Genomic DNA, 21,074 nt, shown 5'->3' with positions numbered 1-21,074 from the left:
CTTCTAACTGCCATAAAACGAGCCACTGGCCTGCCGAGAGAGACAGAGGGGACAGGGTTTGGGGCCCTGCGTCCCAATGAGACCTGTCGGTGGAGAATCAGCAGAGAAGTGGCCTAAAAGATCCAGCCCCTCGGCGGATGGTGTCAGTAGCCTTGGGGAGGTCTCTGTCATTATCTGTGTCACATGCTTTGTGACCCTGAGCAAATCACTCATTTCTCTGGGCCTCTCCTTTCCTTAACTCCAAGTTCGCTAAATGATCTCCAAGGCCCCCGCTTCTGGCTCAGACCTTGCAGATTTCTAACCCTAGCACATTAGTTTCCTGTTGCTGCTACAACAAATTCTCACAAACCAAGTAGCTTAAAATATATCAGCTAATAGCTCTCTAAGTCAGGAGTCAGGTGCAGGTCTACAGGGCTAAAATCAAGGGCTCTGTCCCCTTCTGGAGGCTCCTGTGGAAAATCCGATTCCCTGCCTTTTCCAGCTTCTAGAGGCTGCCGTGTTTCTCACGGGCCCTTCCGCCATCTTCAGGTCAGCTGATGAGCAACCTTGATGCCCGTCTGCAACCTTCGTTCCCGTTTGCCGCATAACCTGACATAGTCACAGGCTCGGGGATTAGAACACGGGTGTCTTTGGGTGGCTGCTGTTCTGTTGCCCACACCTGGCAAACATTTGGGGAGGCTTTGGGCAGCTGTTTCTTCTCTCTGGACCTCAGCTTCCTATATTTTGAAATGGGGTGATCATTACAACCTCCCCGCCCATATGGCCGCTTTGGGAACAGAGATGATGTCTGTTCAGGAGGATTAGAGAGGCTCAGGCACTGTTCATGGGTTAGTTCTCTATTCCTGGGGTGTTTGTGCTGCTAGTATCAGCTGCTGACAGCTCTCACTGGGTACCCAAACTTCCCGTGCTCTGCTCTGAAAGGCTGCAGCCCCTCCACCCCCTACCCCAGAAAGCAACCGTGTTTCTGTCAATTGTTCCTGCTCGTTATAATCTCTCCGTGTCTTTTCACAGAACCCCAGGGGCCCCTGGGATTTGGGAGTTGAGGAATGTCACTCAAGGAGGCTTATTGAACGCTGAACAGTAGCCCTCATGAGGTCATACGGCCGCTTAGCAACTCCTCAGGCCCTTAGTAACCGGACCAGAAGTGTTGATATTTACCCAGCAGAAACTTTGGGCTATATGGAGAACACCCAATTCCTTCCAGAGAGCTGCAGGCCCTCAAAAGCAAGCTCCACCCACTCGTAGCTGCTGTTCTGGCTCTTTTTAGAGTAGGCCTGTGAGGGCACAGGGAGCCTTGGGTTGCGCCTGGCTCCGTGCCTCCTGCTGGGACTCAGTTTCCCTCGCAACGTGGGGATCAGATAAAATGATCAGCAAATAGGGTGACCATATGTCCTGGTTGGCCTAGAACAGTCCTGGCTTATCGTGACTATTAAAAAGGTCCTTTTTATTCTCAAAAGTGTCCCCATCTGGAAGATCAATTTTCTGATTGCCCTAAGGCCACCTCCAGCCCTTGAATGTATTTTTCTTCCCCTCTGCCCTCTCCTGCTGTCCTGAATTAATCCTGAATAGTTCAGCCAAGATTTTTCAAGGGCTCTTTCTGTGCCATACCCAGAGCTGGGAACCGAGGCACACCAGATACGGTCCCTGCTCTCGGGAGCTTGCAGTCCAGGGAAGAACGCCACTTAAGCGCTCTGCCGAATCTAGGATTGCATCCCGAACCTTGTCATTCTCAGCCTCACTTGCACTCTCCCCACTAAGCTATTTCAGTAAATAATAATACTCCTTGGTATTCGGGTGGCATTTTGCAGTTTCTAAAGCGTTTCCCTTCTGTTCCCTCATTTAACCCTGACGTATTGGAGGGTGTGATTTCAAGTCCCCATTGCACAGATGAGGAGCTGGAGGCCAGGGGTCACAGAGGGTGGTGGTCAAGACAGTGAATGGCTGGGTGCCCTTGGGAAGCAATTCAAAATCCACCTCCTCACCTGTGAAATAGAAATATTAGCACCTGCTGCAGAGAACTGTCGAGAAAAGTACATGCGACAGCGCAAAAAAATTCCTTAAAAAATGGCAGCTGCCTAAAACGAGCGCCTCCACCCTGAGCTGTTGTGGCCCCAACAGTTGCATTTCGGGAACATTCTCCTGCCCTCATGTGCCCACAGACACCCGTTTGGGGGTCTCCCGAAGCTTTTCAGAGCACTGGGAATATCTCGTCGGAATCCGAGCTCTGCCTCAGGGCAGCAGTGTGACGTGCTTTCAGCCTCAGCCTCTTCATTTGTAGAATGGGCATGAGAATCGGTCGTTGTGAGGATGGGCTGAAGCAAAGCGCGCAGAAGGCTTGGTAGGGGGCCCAGCACACAGGCGTGGTGCTCGGAAGGCTTCTGTGTTGCCTTCCTGACGTGAAGTGTCGGAGGGGTGTTTGAATCCGTTGCAGGGGGAAGGAGTCCGCATAGGTGGGACTCGCCCCCCGACCCTGGAAGCCTGTGCCACCACGTGCTTTAGGTCCTCTGCGTCCAGCCGTGCTGGCTGGGAGGGGGTTCGGCTGATGAAAGCTGCTCCCTCACGCCCCACTCACCTTGCGGGAGGGAGAAGTGCCCCTCTTCCCCTTTTCTTTACAGAGCAGCTCCACGGGGGCAAATCTGTCAGATTCCATGGTGATGCCTAAGTGGTTTCCCGCCCACGCCCCTTGCAGCACTCTGAGTCACCACCCAGCGCTGAGGCGAGGCGAGGCGGAGGCCATGGGAAGGGTGTTCCCTCTCGGGCTGCAGAAATGCTGCACAAGATTGCTCCAGAAAGCCAGAACCGTGCCCCACGATAAGCACGGCTACCCTCCTTATGCAACTTTTTGACATTGTTCAAAAGCAAGGCTAATGTTCCTTCACTTCCATTTGCTGAGGGCCCTAGAGAGCCGTCCCAGCCAGACCTTATGCCCTGCTTCCTGCAGCCCAGGCAGAGGCCGGCCTCCACACTGTACAGGTGGGGAAACTGACCCGTGCCTGTGACCGCATGGCTAGGACACTCGCAGCCCCGGCTCTCTGCACCAGCCCTCAAACCTCCCCCTCTATGGCCGGCCGGGCTCCTTAGTTAGCTTTTGGACCCAGAGACAGCAAAACAGGTAACTATGATACATTTTATTCTTTTTCAAATGAAACGTAATTGTGAGCAGTTGTGTCCGGTTGCTGGGCTAGAAGTTTGAACTCGATTTCTGATAAAAAGAAAGAAAAATCTATTTCTAAATATAAGTTCACATAAACTAGAAGCACGGTTTAAGGGGAATATTTCTTTATACGAAACTTCAAAGCTTCTTCGTAGTGCAAAGCTGGGCCTGTGGAGGATGCATGTGGTAACTGAGTATTAAAGGGAAAGGACGTGGTACTGAGGATCATACTTTGCAGATAGCAGCCACGGTGATCACAGGTCCTAGCTTGGATCTGAGCTGCTGAGGCTGGCACTCTTGCCCCATCTTCACTGTGCTGCAGTATGTGGGCATCCATTCACCTTTGCCTTGCCTGGTCCTAAAACAGCACTACCTGCTTCTCCAGGGGCTGTGTCTTTCCTCTTTCCCCACTGAATTCACTAATTGTTCTTCCATCATGTACTCAACTCACTGTCCTGTGAACTAATTAGGACTCGAGCTCAGCTTGGGAGGCCCTGTGTTGATGGGGGAGGGGGATAGAAAATATTTGCATAGTCATTCCGGTGACTTTGCATGTTGGCTGCCTCTGGTTGGAGTCTGCTAGGTGAACCGCTATGCTGTCTGGCTCAGGCCAGAGGGAAATAGCCATAAATGAGAGTGGAGGGGGTGGAAAGGGTCCGCAGGCGTTCCCACCAACCTCAGGCCTGTCTGAGCCTTAAACTTGCTTGACCTGGGTCGAGAAAAGCCAGACTGCCCTTTCAGCCAGCAGAGCAGCAGGCTGAGTCACATCCTGCCAGCAGCCTGGCCTGATTGGAGTTTATGCTCTGTTCTACATCAGGTCTTGGCCGCTCTGCCTAACAGCTTCCTTCTCTCCCAGAGCAACTGTGAATGTTTCCCCTTCCTTTTCACCATGACCTCAGCCGGCATGGATTTCCTACTATTTAAAACTCTTCTGCAGCTCATTCGGTAGAGTTTGGGGTGACACTGATCCTCACCATAATCAGAAGAGTGTGTGATGTTGGTGCCCAGGCAGCCTGGGTTCCTGGAATTGTCTTGACAAGGTTTCTATAAAATGAATTTCTGTATATGAAAACCTGGGTTCTGGTTGACTTTCAGTGGAGCATTTAGAATGTCTCCTTCTGGAAGGGAGAAGTTTTTAACCCCAAAAGATAAGAGAGCTGTATCTCAGATTGCTCCAGGTCTTAAAAAAAAAAAAAAGAAAAGAAAAAATCAGAGAAAAATGTGCTTTCTGAAAACAAACAAAACAAAAATCTGATTTATAGAATTAGGATCTAATTTATTTCTGTGTTAAAGAGGAAAAAATAAAGATATTGTTATGTGGTTGAATTAATCTTGAGATGACTGAAAAGAAAAACGGTAATCTGCAGCAAGGTAAAATGCCCTAAGTTCCAACTTATTCTTCAGTAAAGTGTCTTGTCACATTTCTACTATTTGCTCAGCTTCTAATTCTTAGAAAAATATGTCTTATCAGCTTCCCTTTGAAATAAATATTTATTGCTTTCATATTGTTTTCAACTCTTCGGTTGCTCATACTGTTGAGACTTCAGAGGCTCTGTTCTCTGTGGCTAGTCAGCCACAAAAGATTCCCTTGGGCTGAGTCCCCAAGACCTATCTTGCAATAGAAGTCATTGTTATTATGATTTCCTTGGGGCTCATAACAGAATGTGACCACATGGCAGGATACCAGAAATCATATGAAATTTGGAGTCAGAACAACCATTTATTTGCTTTGTGGCCTTGAGCAGGTGACTTAACCTTTCTGACTCCCCTTAATTTCAGCATCAATGAGCAGGGTCAAGTGCCCCTCCTCGTGCTCCCCTGCCATTGTGTGGGCCTTTGTTCGCCACATTGAGCTATGTGGTTCCCTTGTCTACCTCCTCAATCCCTCCCGGGCCCTGAGAGCTCCCTGGGGGCAGAGTCTTGTCATCTCTGTGTCCCCGTGCCTAGCACAGAGGCTGGCAAGGAGCAGAGGGCAGGGGTTTTGGGTGGGTGGGAAAAAGAAAGGAAGGAAGGGGAGGGAAGGAGGGAGAGAGGAAGGAAAAGTAGGGGGAAGTGCAAATGTTCAACTCCTCTGGAACTCATAGTTATTTATTTTAACCACAGACTGGCCTAAGTGATAAGACATGCTAAAAACAATAGTATTGCTGCCACATATCACTTCCCAGTTTTCAGCACTGATTTTACCTTCATCTTATAGCTGACACATATTGAGCACTTATTTATACATGTGAGCCTGTTTACTCTCCTAGCAGCCTGTGTGGTAGCCACCACCATGATCCTCCATTGACAGATGACAAACCAGAGGTCAGGAGAGGTTGAATCACTTGCCCATGTCACACAGCTGGCACATGGTTGGACCCTGGATTTGAGCCCAGGTCCCCAAGATTCTAGACCTGGTGCATTTAACCAGTGTACCCTCAGCACCCAGTTTAGGACTTGACAAGCAGTTGATTTCAATAAAGAGTCTTTGAATGATTGAGTGAGTGAGTGAGTGAATGTTCTTCCATGGCCATTCTCTCACTAGACTTTCAATCACACTCTTAGTTCTTTCTTCCTGGAATATGTGATGATTAAAACAGAACATCTCAGGCCTGGGTTCAGATCTGAGCTTTCCACGTCACTCTGGGAAAGTTACCCCTCTCTGAGCGTCAGCTTCTTTCCTATCGACATGGGAATAATATCAGTGCCTTTCATCTCAGCCTGGGTTCTCCCAGAAGCAGACCATGAGACAATGATTCAAGTGTAAATAATTTATTTGGGAGGCACAGGAATGCAAGTAGGGGAACAGGAAAGTGAGACAGGAACGGGCAGGAGGTGTTTTCAAGCAAGTTAATCATCAGTATAGGCAACTGAGGCTCAGTTGCTCTGGGGGACTCAGAGCTAGCACAGAGCCCACAGCTCATGGTTTTCCCACCCAAGGGGCAAGGGAGCTGGGGTATTTATACACCACCTCCCAGCTCCCATCAGTCATTGGCCAAGGGCTGCCAGGGTGGGGGGAGTGACATTACTTCTCTAGAATTTGTGGATTCTCTGCCCACCAGAGAAGGTCCTCTAGCAAAGAGATGCAGAATCTGTGGCGGAAATGACACCACAGTGGTTAGATCTGTGGGATTATGGGTGGGGCAACAGCAGCATCTCTGTACTCTTAGCCATCACTGTGAGGATTAAGTAGGATTATTTAAAGTTTGGAAGCAATTATACTCCAATAAAGATGTTAAAATACAAAAATATAAAAATAAAGTTTGGAGAATAGACCCTGACACATATTAAGCACTCGATGAGTGACGGCCTCGAGGGGCCTTTTCCCAGGACCCTCTGTGTGATACAAAACAGCTGTCCTCGGGATTTGCTCCTTAGAACCCCACCATCAATCTACAAGTGGTAACATGGTCCTACTGAGTACCAGATACTAGGGTACAAGCAGTGAGCTTAGCCAGCAGGGTTCTGGCCATCCAGCATTCATGGCCGCTCCTGGCTGACAAAAGATGAATGAGAAATGACAGACATGCCTCCAGTAATGACGGGGACAGTGCTTGGAATGGTGAGGACCCTGGGAGCCACCTTGTCCAACCCCACACTTTACAGAGAGGGACTCATCCCAAGGCACATGGCTAAGCGGGAAGTGCCAGGACTGGACTCCTCACCCATTGCTCCTCCCACCTGCCTTGGAAGTGAGCAAAATGCATGTGGAGGGCGTTGGGCAAACCCTCCACCTGGGATTCCCTGTGGTTATTTTTGTAACACAGGAAACAGGTTCAGCAAATGCCTAAACTGAGGAATTTCCTGGGTGGAGAGTCCCTCCCACTTTTGGACTTTGCCTTAGAAGGGGCTTCCCTGGACAGGTATCTGGAAAGTTCATGCCTACAGCTCCCTGGGGACTAAGACTCAGAAGTTTCATGGAACAGATGCATGGGAATAAGGATCTGTCCCCCCTGCCACAAGGCAGCTGTGTGGCTTTAGGCTGCTCCCTCTCCCTCTCTAATCCTGTTTCATGATCTGTAAAATGGGGACTGTGAATGAAATAATGGGCATGGGAGTGCTTTGGGAGATACAAGCTGCGTGCATCTTACGAGTAGGGAAGCATTATTATCATTGCTGTTGATGTTATTGTTGTTAGGAATGGTGTGACCTTGGGCCAGCCGGTTCCTCTCTCTAAGAATCCTCTCTCCTCCCCACTGGCTGTTGTCGACCCCAAAGGGCCAGGAGTGTGGAGACATCCCCCCAAGACCTGCAGCCGTAGAATATGACCTTGTCAGGCCTGTAAAGAATCAAATGTTCCAACCCCTTGTAGTGGGGCAGCTGAGGCTCAGTAGAGGGGAAAGGACTTGCCCAGGGCCACCCAGCCTCAGCGGCAGTCAGCTTTGGCCCAGGGATGCTGGCTCATAGCCCACAGCTCTCCCCCACCACCTGTCGAGGACTGTGCCTGCCCCGGCCCCTCTGCCCCCTACCCTGCCTCAAGCCCCTCTCCCCTCCCCGACCTCCAGCCAGGGAAGCTCGCCGCTCAATTCGGACTGCGGGAGTGCACCCTCTCTACACAGCAAGTCAACATCCCTGCCTCGGAGTTGATGCGTAGCAGATGGCACAGCAGAACTGAGCCTCGGTTTATTTTTGACTCAAAGAGGACATTGCACAAGTGCACAGCGCTCGCTGGTGGGGGCAACAGGTCTGGCACATGGGGCAGCAGAATCTACCAGCTTTGAGAGCCACGCAACCTGAGTTCGAATCCTGGCTTGGCCACCTACAGCCGTGCGCCCTCAGGTACACAGTCTTCCCTCTGAGAGCCTCCGCTTCCCCATTTGTAAAGTGGAGCAGTAAGGCCCAGAGGCCATCCTTTATCAATTTCATAGGCACATGGCTTCATCGAGGGGGAAGATGCACATGTGGTGAGGGGACTTTGGGGGCTGGTTTCTATCTCTAGAGAGGGGAAGTGATGGGAAAGTGGCGTCAGAAGGGAGGATCCCTGGCAGGCCCCAGGTTGGGGCCTGGAGTGGAGCTGTCCCACGTGTGACCCCGCCGTGCCCCCATGTAGGGGTGTATTGGCTGGTGGCTGGGGCAGAGCCAGGCAAAGCCCGGGGACCCAGACCCTTCCTCTGTTCCCCATAGGTAACCCTGGACAGAGGGACTGGGTAGGGTGGGCCAGGGAAGGAGAGGTTGGACCGAGGTGGGCAAGGGACACTCTGAGAGGGTCTTTGGTCTTCAATGGGGAGACTGAAAGTGAGAGGGTCTTTGGTCTTCAGTGGGGAGACTGAAGGGTGGGAGGGAGGGGATGTGAGAGGCCTCCTTCCCTCCCTCCTCTGCCCCCTGATGGAGTCAGGCTGATGGAGGCTTATCAGGCTAAGGTCCAGCCTCGGGACGATGGGATAATCATTTGAAGGGAGGGGGCTGTGAGAGTGCTGGGGGATGGGCAAGCCCATCTTCCTGACTGATGTACCATGTGCAAGCATGTTTTCCTACGTGCATGTTTACTATAGAAAACAGGGAAATAGAGACACTTTATAGAAGAACCGAAACCTTTACCCCACAGTGTTGACATTTGGGCAACACTATGTCTTTCAAAATTACTATATCTTTTTTTTTCTAGGCTATAAACATAATACATTTCTTGTTGTAGGTCATAGAAATTGAGATCTTATCTACTCTGCATTTTTCACGTCAGGTTATTAAGATATTTTCCTGGGTCATTAAAAATTATTTGAAAATAATGATTATTGATAGATACATAATATTCTGTCCTATGGCTTCTCAGTAATTTACGTAACTAATCTCCTAGATTAGAAATTTAGATCGTGTCCAGATTATTGCCATGATTAAAAAGAAAAACACCGTGATCAACATCAATATGGCTCAAACATTGTTTGCATTTCTAATTACTTCCGTTAGAATAAGTTCTTAAGCAAAATGACTGGGTAAGAGGATGTGCATTTTTTCCTTTATTTCGTTTTTTAGTATTATATTTGATACACACAAAGGAAATTAGGTAGCATATATGTTAGTTTAATAATACAATGTATATCGTGGACTTAGAATGTCACCAATAATTTGCATATTCCTGTGTGAGTGTCCCCATCCCAACCCCTTGCCTCTTCCAGAGGAAATGACCATCCTGTGTTTATCATTTCCTTGCTTTTATTTTTTTTCTATAGACTGTACTTTTTAGAGCAATTTTAGGTTCATAGCAAAACTGAATAGAAAGTACAGAGAATTCCCATATGCTTTTTTTAAAAACACATTTTTATCTCGTGTGTGTATGCTTACACCGTCTATTGTTTAGTTTTGCTTTTGCTTTAGTTCTTTAAAATGTCATTGTGCAGTATGTAACCTTTTGAGTCTTGCTTCTTTCCGGCAACGTTCTGTTTCTCAGATTCATCCATGTGGTTGCTGCAGCTGGAGTTGGTGCATTTGTATGGCTGTATAGTATTCCGTGGCATGAAGATATTGCACTCTTGTTGATTTGTTCTCCTTCTGGTGAACATGTGGGTTGTTTCCAGAGCAGCTGTTGCAATCAGTGTTGCTGGGAACATTCTTGGCCATGACGCCATCACCTAGAAAAGGAACACATGAGGTTAAAACAGATTTGGGAGGGGGTAGAATCCAGAGTAGAGCACACACAAGCTTGAGTTGAGGTGTCCACAGGCCATGAACTGATTTGGTTTTGGAGGAGAGCTAGTACACAGAATGTCTCGTGGGCTTGCCTGAGCTAGAATGTGCCGTTTCTCATCTCTCAAGCTCAGCTGCCAAGGTCATTGTCTTGGGCTTGGGAGCAAGAGTAGAACCCTCTCCCCTGCCCACCTTCAAGGAGGCAGAAGCACTGTTTGTGAAGGGAATCACTGTCCCTCCCCCTTTAGCCTTGGTGCCATTAAATCTGAGCATCCCTAAGTGTGGAGTGTATACCCCTGATGGTACCTAAGAGGATACTAGGTGGTATGAAATAACAGCCCATCCCCTGGTGAGAAAACTCATCTGTCTCCAGTTCTCTTTCAGTCTTCCACGTCACCTCAAGGCAAAAGGTTCTGTCTGGAACTAGTGTGTCTTTAATTATGGCCCCCTCCCTACCTGAACACTGGCTAAACTCTAGGCAGAGAGCAAGCCAACTTTGGGCTCAGGGCCTCAGGCAGGCAATAGAATCCACTAAACATCAGGACATCCTGTTATAATTTTTCTGTTGTGGTCATCTTTTATTTGTGGTGAGTGGCACTGGTTTTCCTTTTAAAATAAATGTGTTTAAGTTTTAATAAGGCAAGCTATTAAGAAAAAATGAGATTGATTAAAGGACAGATAGTAATCATCTTGACAGTCATATTTGATTGACCCAGGTTGGGGAAATGCTGACCTCAATCAGCCATTCTCAAACTTTCTGTTGCAGGACGCTTTACATTCTTAAAAATGATTGAGGACCCCAAAGAGTTGTGCTTATGTGAATATTATCTCTTCATATTTACCATATTCGAAGTCAAAACTGAGATTGTAATAATACTTGTGTATTAATTCTTTTAAAAATAACAATAATAAATCCATTATGGTAACATACTTTATGAAAAATAACTATATTTTCCAAAAAAAAAAAAAACTAGAAGAGTAATGTTGTTTTATGTTTTTGCAAGTCTTTTTAATGACTTAATTGAACACAGCTGGATTCTCATCTGCTTCAGCATTCAATCTGTTGCCATATGATGTTTGGGTTACTGTGTATGAAGAAATTCCAGCCTCACAGAGATATGTTGTGGGAAAGGGAGGAGGATTCTAATAGCCGTTCAGATAATTGTAGATATTCTTCTTTGATACTACACCCAAACTCAGCAAGTGATAGCATATTAGTTTGCTAGGGCTGTTATTCAACCAAACTTGGGCCCACTCATCCGCGCACAGTAGAGCCAATCTGTTGACACCAGGTTGTGGTAAAGGCAAGTATAGCATTTATTGCAAGGCACCCAACATGGGGCCAAACAAGGAGAATGGGCAGCTCGTGTTCAAAAGACCTGAACTCCTCGATGACTCTTGGGGAAGGGTTTTGAAAGGCAGCATTAGGGGTGAGGGTTGTAGGGTGCTTGATCAGCTCGTGGACATTCTTCTGATTGGTTGGTAGTGAGGTAATAGAGTGGCTTTTCAGGAGTTAACATCATCATCCTTCTGGTTTCAACCAGTCTGGGGTCTACATGCTGGTGGTCAGCATGCAGTTAGCTTCTTCTACCTGGAGGGGATTTTAGTATCCACAAAACAACTCAAGGATATGGCTCAAGATATTACCTAGAGCCCTTGAAGAAGAACTAAAGGTCCTTGACTTTGTTTTATGGCTAAGCTATTATTATTTTGTCTTGCTTGACTGTTTTCCTTTGTTTCTGCATTTTCTCACTTCTCTGATTAAATTTGCTCTTTGGAACTCGGGGAAGGCCTAAGAAGCTAAAACTTTTTTATAAACAAGAGGTGGGGGGACATGGTGGGGGAGTCTGTCCGCAAGAAGGCCCCACAGGGTCCTGCTCGGTTACAGGGCTGCCATAACAAAATACCACACACTGAATGACTTCAACAACAGAAATGTGTTTTGTCAGAGTTGTGGCAGTTAGAAGTCCAAGATCAAGGCATGCTGGCCTCTATCCTTGGCTTGCAGATGGCTGTTTTCTCGCTATATCCTCACAGGGTCCTTCCTCTGTGTGCACATCCCTGGTATCTCTCTGTGTGTCCAAATTCCCTCTTCTTATAAGGACACTAGTCAGTTTGGATTAGGGCCCATTTAATGTCCTCATTTTAATTTAATTACCTCTTTAAAAGGCCCTATCTCCAAGTACAGTCACATTCTGAGGTACTGGGAGGTTAAGACTTCAAGATATGAACTTTGGGAGGGACACAATTCAGCCCAGAACAGACAGCATTTTAAAAATTAGTTGCAATGAAGAATCTGAAGCCATGACAATGAACTTTTCATATTGTACATTATAATCTATTTTTTTTCTTTCACTTTGATGAATTTTTTTACCTATGCATGGTTTTGCAACATCCTGCACTGGTCATTTAGAAAATATTGGCTCATTGAGTTATACAGATCTTTCAAATGTTTGCATATTTCATTATACAATATCATAAAATGTCACATTTGTTATCTTAGCACTGACCTCATCAGAAACATCTCTAAGTATTGGGAAGCTGTCAAGTTCTTGATGGCACATACAAGTCTTCCAAAATTCTAATTTTCACTTTGGAAGCTCAAATCTTATCATTGGCAACAAATACTGTCAGTTGTTTTCCTTGAAATGATAGGCTCACTCTGTTCATTTTTGAGAAAATGTCTGCCAGATACCCAAGTCTGAATAACCATTGTGTGTCTGTCAGTTGTTCTTTTATGTAAAAATGGCGTTTGGTGAAAACAGAGGCAAGTTCAGCTCACAACTCAAATGCTCATAGGAGAACCTCTCCTCCAACACCCATCATACTTGGGTTCCAGCAGAATGCTTGATGCATATATTTCCCATTCCGTGTTCTCATGTTGAGAGTTAATAAAATTAATCATTTTTACTGCTTCATCCGGGACATTCCGTAGTGAAGCTGGCATTTTTTACCACCCGCGTGTGGTGATGAAGAATAGGATGATGACTAGTACAATTTGGTGCCACTCCCTTGATTCATGCTAGGGCACCAGCAGTTTTTACACCAGCAGTGCAAATATCAACAGGTGAAGGTGGCAAATAACATCTAAATGTTATTAGGAAGATGATTTTGATTTCTCAGCCCCCCATGTAAGCATCTTGGGAACCCTCACGGGCATGTGGACCACACTTTGAGAACCATTTTGACCTAGATAAAAAATACAGAGATGATTTGAGGCCTCGAAAATGACCTTGGTGCCAGAGTCACAAGACCTGGGTGTGATTCTGGCTCTGCCAGTGTGGAACTAAGTGGCCTTGGATAGCTCACTGACCTCTAGAAGCCAGGCACTTTACACATAAAGGGTGGTGGGAGCTTTCTGCCTCCCAGAGCTGGGGAGGGAAGGAAGTAAGGTACAGACTTGAGAGCCTTTTGTAAAAGGTAATGCACAGCCCAGGCAAGAGGAACCAGCCATGGTGGGGAATGAGGCAAAGTTATGAACTTTCACACCCTGGCTTAAGCCATTTTTGATTAGCGACACTGCCCAGATCCCTGTATTCCCCAGAAGAGACCTCAGAAGGTTAGACCTAGAGACCCTGAAAGAGATGGCCCAACAGGATTTCTAGTTTTAACGAATCGGCATCTTTGGGGCTCTGCTCCAGGTCACCCATTACCACCTACAGCTTTGAAAGGAAAAGGCCTCCTAAAAGCCCAGAGTTCTTCTGTTCCTTGACTGGACAGGTAGGCATTCACCTGGGTCAGGTAGAAAGCTGGGAGCCCATGGGAAATGACAGGCATCTTAGAAAATCTGATTTGTTTAGCTGTGTTAAGAAGATAGAGGTGATTCTGGAAAACTCCAGGGAGCTGGAAAGCACATGTTAAGAGGGCTTCAGGTGGGCTCCTGCTTCCAGGATGGTGGAGTAAAGGTACTTGTCCCTAGGTGCAACTGAGAACCCTAGACAGTCTATATAAAATAAACATAAGAAAATTCTAAAAGATAGAGAGAAGACAGACCTGCTTCTTGGGACCTGGGGACCCAAGAAACAGCATAGCAATGAATTCCTGGTGAGTTTCTTTTTGCCTCATATAGCCCAGAGTTGGAGCTGAAGAAGCCAGAAATGAGGAAATGCCAATGGGCAGGCAAAAAAATGCCCCAACAGAAACCTGGTCTCTCTAGCTAAAGAAGCAGGAAAGGGGCAGCCTAGCAGAACAGACACTTTTAGGCCAAAACTGCTCTACTCTAACTAAACACCATAGAAAACATTGTGGCTCCACCCCCACCAGCAACGATCCAGTGGGGAGATTAGACTTACCCCTTCACCAGACTGTAATGAAGCATCCCAAGTCCCCCACAGGAGTGGTGTCAGAGAAGGCCAAGTAGGGAGCCAGGATTTTCATTCCCCACTGGGTGGTGACAAGACCTCACCCCAGTCCCTGTCATGATTGTGGAGAGACCACACTGGGAGCAGTAACAAGGCACTCCTGTACCTCCCAGCCATGGAGGTATCAGTGGGGGCCTGATGGGGAGCTGGATTTCCCAACCAACCCCCTTTCTCTGCTGGAGTAGTGCCAGAGGAAGCCAGCTGAAACAGAAGGTTTAAATGAGATCCAGAGTCTCATAACATAATACCCCAAATGCCCAAGTTTCTGTAGAAATTCACTTATAACCAGAACTAGGAAGATCTCAAACTGAATGAAAAAGGCAATCAATAGAAGCCAACACCAAGATGACAGAGATGTTGAAATTATCTGACAAAGATTTTAAAGCAGCCATCATAAAAATGCTCCAAGAAGCAGCTATGAACACACTTGAAACAAATAAAAAAAATAGAGCGTGTCAGCAAAGAAATAGAAGCATAGAGAAGTACCAAATAGAAATTTTAGACTGAAATATATGATAACTGAAACTTAAAAGAAAAATTCAATGGATGTGCTTTACTGCAGGCCAGAGGGGACAGAGGAAAGAATCACTGAACCGGAATATAGGGCAATAGAAATTACCTAATCTGAATAACCAAGAGAAAATAGACGCAAGATAAATAAGTAAACACAGCCTCAGGGACCTGTGAGACTGTAACAAAAGATCTAATGTTTATGTCGTTGGACTCCTGGAAGGAGACAAGAAAGGAAGTGAAACTGAAAAAATACTTGAAGAAATAGTGGCTGAAAACTTCCCAAATTTGGCAAATAACATAAACCTACAGATTCGTGAAGCTGAGCAAAATTCCAAAGAGAATAAACTCAACAAAATCCACACCAAGGTAAAAAACAGGTAAACTTCCCAAAACTAAAAACAAAACAGAAGTCTTGAAAGCAGTGAGAGAGAAATGACACCTCATCTATAAGGGGGAAACAATTCAAGTGACAGTGAATTTCTCATTGGAAACCATGGAGGCCAGAAGGAAGTGGCACAACATTTTTCAAACGCTGAAAGGAAAGAACTGTCAACTCAGAATCCTATATCCAGCAAAAATATTCTTCAAGAATGAAGGTGAAATCAAGACAGTCTCAGATGAAGAAAACTGAGAGAATTTGTTGCCAGAAGACCTACCCTAAAAGAATGCTAAAAGAAGTTTTCTAAACAGAAAATAAACAATAAAAAATGGATCTTGGAACATCAGGAAGGAAAAAAAAATATGGGTAAATGCAATTGACCCTTTCTTTCTCTTCTTGAGTTTTCCGAATTATATTTGACAATTGAAGCAAAAATTATAACACTTTCTGATGTAGTTTTAAGTGATGTAGAAAGAACAAGTAGTAAACAAATTAAAATTGCAGACTTAAACTTTAATGTATCAGTAATTACATTAAGTGTAAATGGTTTAAATACACCAATTAAAAGACTGATATTGACAGAGTGGCTTGAAAAACATGACCTGACTATACACTATCTACAAGAAACTCACTTCAAATATAATAATACAGGCAGGCTGAAAGTAAAAGAATAGACAAAATGTATATCATACCAACATTAATCAAAAGAAAATAAGAGTAGCTATATTAATATCAGATAAAGTAGACTTCAGAACAAAGAAAATTACTAGAGTAAGAAAGGAATATTATATAATGGTAAAAGAGTCAAGCCACCAAGAAGATATAGCAATCCTAAATGCATATGCACCAAACAACAGAGCTATAAAATATGTGAAGCAAACAGTGATGGAACTGACCACAATTATAGTTGGAGACTTCAACACCCCTCTCTCAATAATTGATAGAGCAATTAGACAGAATGTCAGAGCAAGGATATAGAAGAACTCAACAACATCATAAACCAACAGGATCAAATCAACATTTATAGAACACATTCTTTTCAAGTGTCCACAGAACATACACCGCGATAGACCATATTCTGGGACATAAAATAAACTTCAGCAAAATTAGAATTTAAATCAAAGAGAATGTGTTCTCCAATTACAGTAAAATCGAACAAGAAATCAATAATAGAAAGATAACAGAAAAATCTCCAGCCACTTGGAAGCTAAATAATACACGTCTAAATAATCCATGGGTCAATGATAAAGTCTAAATGAAAAATTTTAAAATATATTGAACTGAATTGAAATAAAAATACAACATATCAAAATGTGTGTGACATACCTAAAGCAGTGCTGAGACAGAAATTTATAGTACTAAATGCATAATTAGCAAAGAGAACAGCCTCAAATCAATCATCTAAGCTGCATCTTGACAAAATAAAAAAGGAAGAGCCAAATAAACCCAAATCAAGGAGGAGGAAGGAAATAATAAAGAGCAGAAGTCAATAAAATTGAGAACAGAAAATGAATAGAGGGCTTCCCTGGTGGCGCAGTGGTTGAGAGTCTGCCTGCTAATGCAGGGGACACGGGTTCGCGCCCTGGTCTGGGAGGATCCCACATGCTGCAGAGCAACTGGGCCCGTGAGCCACAACTACTGAGCCTGCGCGTCTGGAGCCTGTGCTCCGCAACAAGAGAGGCCACGATAGTGAGAGGCCCGCACACCACAATGAAGAGTGGCCCCCGCTTGCCGCAACTGGAGAAAGCCCTCGCACAGAAATGAAGACCCAACATAGCAATCAATCAATCAATCAATCAATAAAGAAATAAATCTTTTTTAAAAAAAAAGAAAATGAATAGAGAAGAAGCAGTGAAACAAAGAGCTGAGTCTTTGAAAATATCAACAACATTGACAAAACTTAGCAAGACTAACAGGGAGAGAGGAAGAAAGAGAAGGAAAGAGAGAAATTACCAAAATTAGAAATGAAATGCGATATCACTATAGACCTTGCAAGTACACAATTGGATGGTAAGGGAATACTATGAATAACTCTACGCACATAAATTTGACAACCTAAATGAAACGGACCAGTTCCTCAAAAAATGCAAACTACTACAGTTCACCCATATGAAATAGATAATCTGAATAGCACTATAATTATTGAGGAATTTTAGTTTTTAATTTTTAAATACTCTAAAAAGAAATCCCCAGACCAGATAGTTTCACTGGAGAATTTTACCAAACGCTTAAAAAATTAACACCAACTCTACACAATGTTTTCCAGTAAGCAGGAGAGGAAGGAACACTTTCCAATTTATCTTATGAAGCTAGAATGACCCAGATATCAAAACCAGACAAAGACAATACCAAAAAGAAAAACTACAGGCCCGCATCCCTCATCAATATAGATATGAAAATCTTTAATGAAACATTAGCAAATAAAATTCAGCAATGTATAAAAGCAATTATGCATCATGACCAAATAGGGTTTATTCCAGGAATGCAAGGTTGGTTCAACATTTAAAAATCAATTAGTATAATTCACCATGTTAATGGTCTAAAGAAAAATCACATGATATATCCATCAATGCAGGAAAAGCATTTGATAAAATTCAACCATTCATGGTATAATCTTCAGAAACATAGGAATAGAGGGGAATTCGTTCAACTTGATAAAGAACATCTACAAAAAACTACAGGTAATATTATCTTAATGGTTAAAGACTGAATGGTTTCTCCTAAAATTGGGAATAAGGCAAGATGTTAGCTCTCACCACTTATATTCAAATCGTGCTGGAAGTTCTAGCCAATGCAACAAGACAAGAAAAGGAGTACAGATTGGAAAGGAAGAAATAAACTGTCCGTATTTGCAGCTAACTTCATTGTCTACGTGAAAAATCCAAAAGAATTTATTAAAGAAAAAAAAACCTCCTGGAACTAATAAGTGATTTCAGGAATGTCATAGGGTACAAGATAAACATACAGAAATCTATTGTATTTCTGTATACGAGCAATGAACATGTGGGCACAATAATTAAAAATGCAGCACCATTTACAATCACTCAAAAAATGAAATACTTAGGTGTAAATTTAACAGGACATGTACGAGATTTGTATGCTGAAAACTACAAAAAAAACTGATGAAAAAATAAAAAAATAAATAAATGAAGCAACATATATGTTCATGGATTGGAAGACTCACCATAGTAAAGATGTCAGTTCTCTGCAATTCCTACCAAGATCCCAGCAAAATTTTTGTAGATGTAGAAAAGATTATTCTAAAATTTATATGGAACAGCAAAGGAGCTAGAATAGCTGAAATGGTCTTGAAAAAGAATAAGTAAGAAGAGTCAGTCTACCTGATTTTAAGATTTATTATATAGAAATCAAGACTTTGTGGTATCAACAGAGAGATGACACATAGAGCAATGGGATGGAATAAAGGACCCAGAAGTAGACCCACACAAATAAGCCCAACTGACTTTTGACCAAGGTACAAAAGCAGTTCAATGGAGGAAAGATGATAACCTTTTCAATAAATAGTGCTGAAGCAATAGGACATCCATAAACAAAAACAAACAAACAAACAAACAAAAACCTAAGTCTTACGCCTTACACAAAAATTAACTCAAAATGGATCATGGTCTTAACTATAAAATGTAAAACTATAAAACTTTTAGGGGAAAAATGTAAGAGGAAAATCTCCGGGATCTAGGGCTAGGCAAAGAGTTCTTAAGCTTGACACCAAAGCATGATCCATAAAAGAAAAAAAATGATAAATTGGACTTCACCAAAGTTAAAAGCTCATGATCCACAAAAACAAACAAACAAAAAAACCCTGTTAAAAAGATGAAGACAAGCTACAAACTGGGAGAAAATATTTGCAAACCACAAAATCTGACAAAGTACTGGTATCTGATATGTATAAAAAACTCTCCAAACTCAACCATAAAAAGAAATCAAACAATCTAATTAGAAAATGGACAAAAATCATGAAGAGACATTTCTATGAAGAGAATATACAGATGGCAAATAAGCACATGAAAAGATGTTCAACATCATTAGTCATTAAAGATAGGCAAATTAAAACCACAGTGAGATATAATTACACACCTATCGGAACAGCTAAAATAAAAAATGACAACACCAAATGCTGGTGAGGATGCAGAAAAACTGGTTCACTCATACATTGTAGGCAGGAATGTAAAATGGTACTATAAAACCATTTGGAAGTTTCTTTAAAAAAAAAAAAACAACTAAATATACAACTACCATGTGACCCAATAATTGTCCTATTGTGCATTTATCCCAAATAAATGTAAACTTATGTTCACACAAAAACCCTGTACACAAGGTTATAGTAGCTTTACTAATAATTGCCAAAAATTGGAGATAACCCAGATGTCCTTTAATAGATGATTAAGCTACCTATGGTCCACCCACATCATGGAGTGGTACTCACCCATAAAAAGGATTGAACTGTCTATACACACAACAACCTGACGAATCTCCACTGAATTGTGCTGAGTGAAAAAAGCCCGTCCCAGAAGGTCACACATAGCATGATTCCATTTATAGATATCATTAAAAAAAACAACATTTTTAGAGAACAGATTCATGATAGCCAGGAGTTAGGGATGCAGGCTGCGCAGTGGGGGGAGGTGGTGACTATAATGGGACAGCCCAAGCAAGCTTATGGTGACAAAAAGTTCTGTATCTTGATTGTGATTGTGGCTACATAACACTACACACATGATAAAACCGCACACACACACACGCACGTACACACAAGTGCATGTAAAAATAGGTATTATTATCCTATCCTGCAGATGGGGAAACAGAGGCTTGGAAAGGTCCAGCCACGAGCCCCAGGGCCTCTGTCTCTCCAGAGCACATGCCCATGACCACTCTGCCTCACTCCCTCTGCCCTTGCAGGCCACACCAGACAGCAGACAGAGGACAGGGAGACCCCACCTTGACACCCTGCTGGCAGTAGACTAGCTCCCCTGAGACGAGGCCTGGGAGGGGTGAAGCCCACCCAGGCAGGTTTTGATGGAGAAGGCAGGGGCGGGGTTCCCCTGCTTCTCTTCCATCTCCACCCCACCTGACCCTGGCACTAGCCCAGTGCCGGCACACAGGGGACGCTCCACACCGCTGTTCCCTTCTTCCTCCTTGCTGACTTGAGTCCCCATTGGGTCACCCACCCCTAACCAATGCCATCTCCCCTTTTCCAGAGCTGAACTTCGTCACCCAGTCCCCAGAGCCGGCAAGACATGGGCCCTATTTTCCAAACCCTGACGCCTTTCATATAACCAGAAGACGTGGAGGGGTGAGTTGGAGACTGGGGTTTTGCTGGAGCTGGAGATGGGGAAGATCTGGGAAGAGAGCACCCTTGCAGGGGGTGCTGATGGAGGGTCTGATAAGCAGGAAAACAGTGTTTGACAGCAGCTGCCTTCCCTCTGCCATTCTAGCGGGGACACTTGAATTATTTATGCACCATTGTGCAGGTGTGGGGAAATCCCCCCACGTGTCTTTGCGTTTGAATAGGGAGCACGGCTAGGAAGCGTAGAAGGAAGGCAGCATCACTGCACAGTGAACTGAGTCTCAGGTCCCTCGTCAGTAAAATGGGGCGGCAGCAGCATCTCCGTCTTGTCAAGGTCAAGCAAAGATAATCCATGTAAAGTGCTTAGAAGAGTAGCTGGAACATAGTAGGTGCTCAATAAATGCTAGTTGCCTAGTGCATGTTAGTTAAACGGGGCAGCCCTCTCTCTGGGGTCAAAATGCCACTTAGCCTTCCAGAGCCAGCCCATATGGCAGCTCTGTGAGATTTCTCTGGCTCCTAGCTGGGATTAACCACATCTTCCTCTGTTCTCCCAAAGCCCTTTCTTTGGGCCTCTGTTATTGCCTTGCTCGATCCGCCCTGCGTTATATACCTAAGAACCTCAAAGTCCATGCCTGCTCCCCCACACCCACCCCTGTCAGGGAACAGAGGTCACACTGCTCATCTTTGAGCGTCAGAAGCAACTTACCTTCCGAAAGAACAGCCTCTGAGCTAGAGCTCAGAGTCAGGATCTCATCTGACCTTCCC

The 21,074-nt window shown here is 44.4% G+C and overlaps 1 protein-coding gene across 1 annotated transcript in view; it reads left to right on the top strand.

The window, feature by feature from the left end:
• ATP2B2 (ATPase plasma membrane Ca2+ transporting 2) overlaps window positions 1–21,074 on the top strand; it is a 347,108-nt gene that overhangs the window by 137,173 nt on the left and 188,861 nt on the right. Inside the window, exon 3 of the mRNA XM_061195585.1 lies at window positions 20,221–20,315. The gene's annotated coding sequence lies outside the window, so the exon portion shown is untranslated. The remainder of the gene's footprint in view (window positions 1–20,220; window positions 20,316–21,074) is intronic.

This window comes from Eubalaena glacialis, chromosome 7 (genome assembly GCF_028564815.1).
Source record: "Eubalaena glacialis isolate mEubGla1 chromosome 7, mEubGla1.1.hap2.+ XY, whole genome shotgun sequence".
NCBI lineage: Eukaryota > Metazoa > Chordata > Mammalia > Artiodactyla > Balaenidae > Eubalaena > Eubalaena glacialis.
The sequence above is the reverse complement of the archived record's forward strand: the minus strand, read 5'-3'. Positions and strand labels throughout refer to the sequence as shown.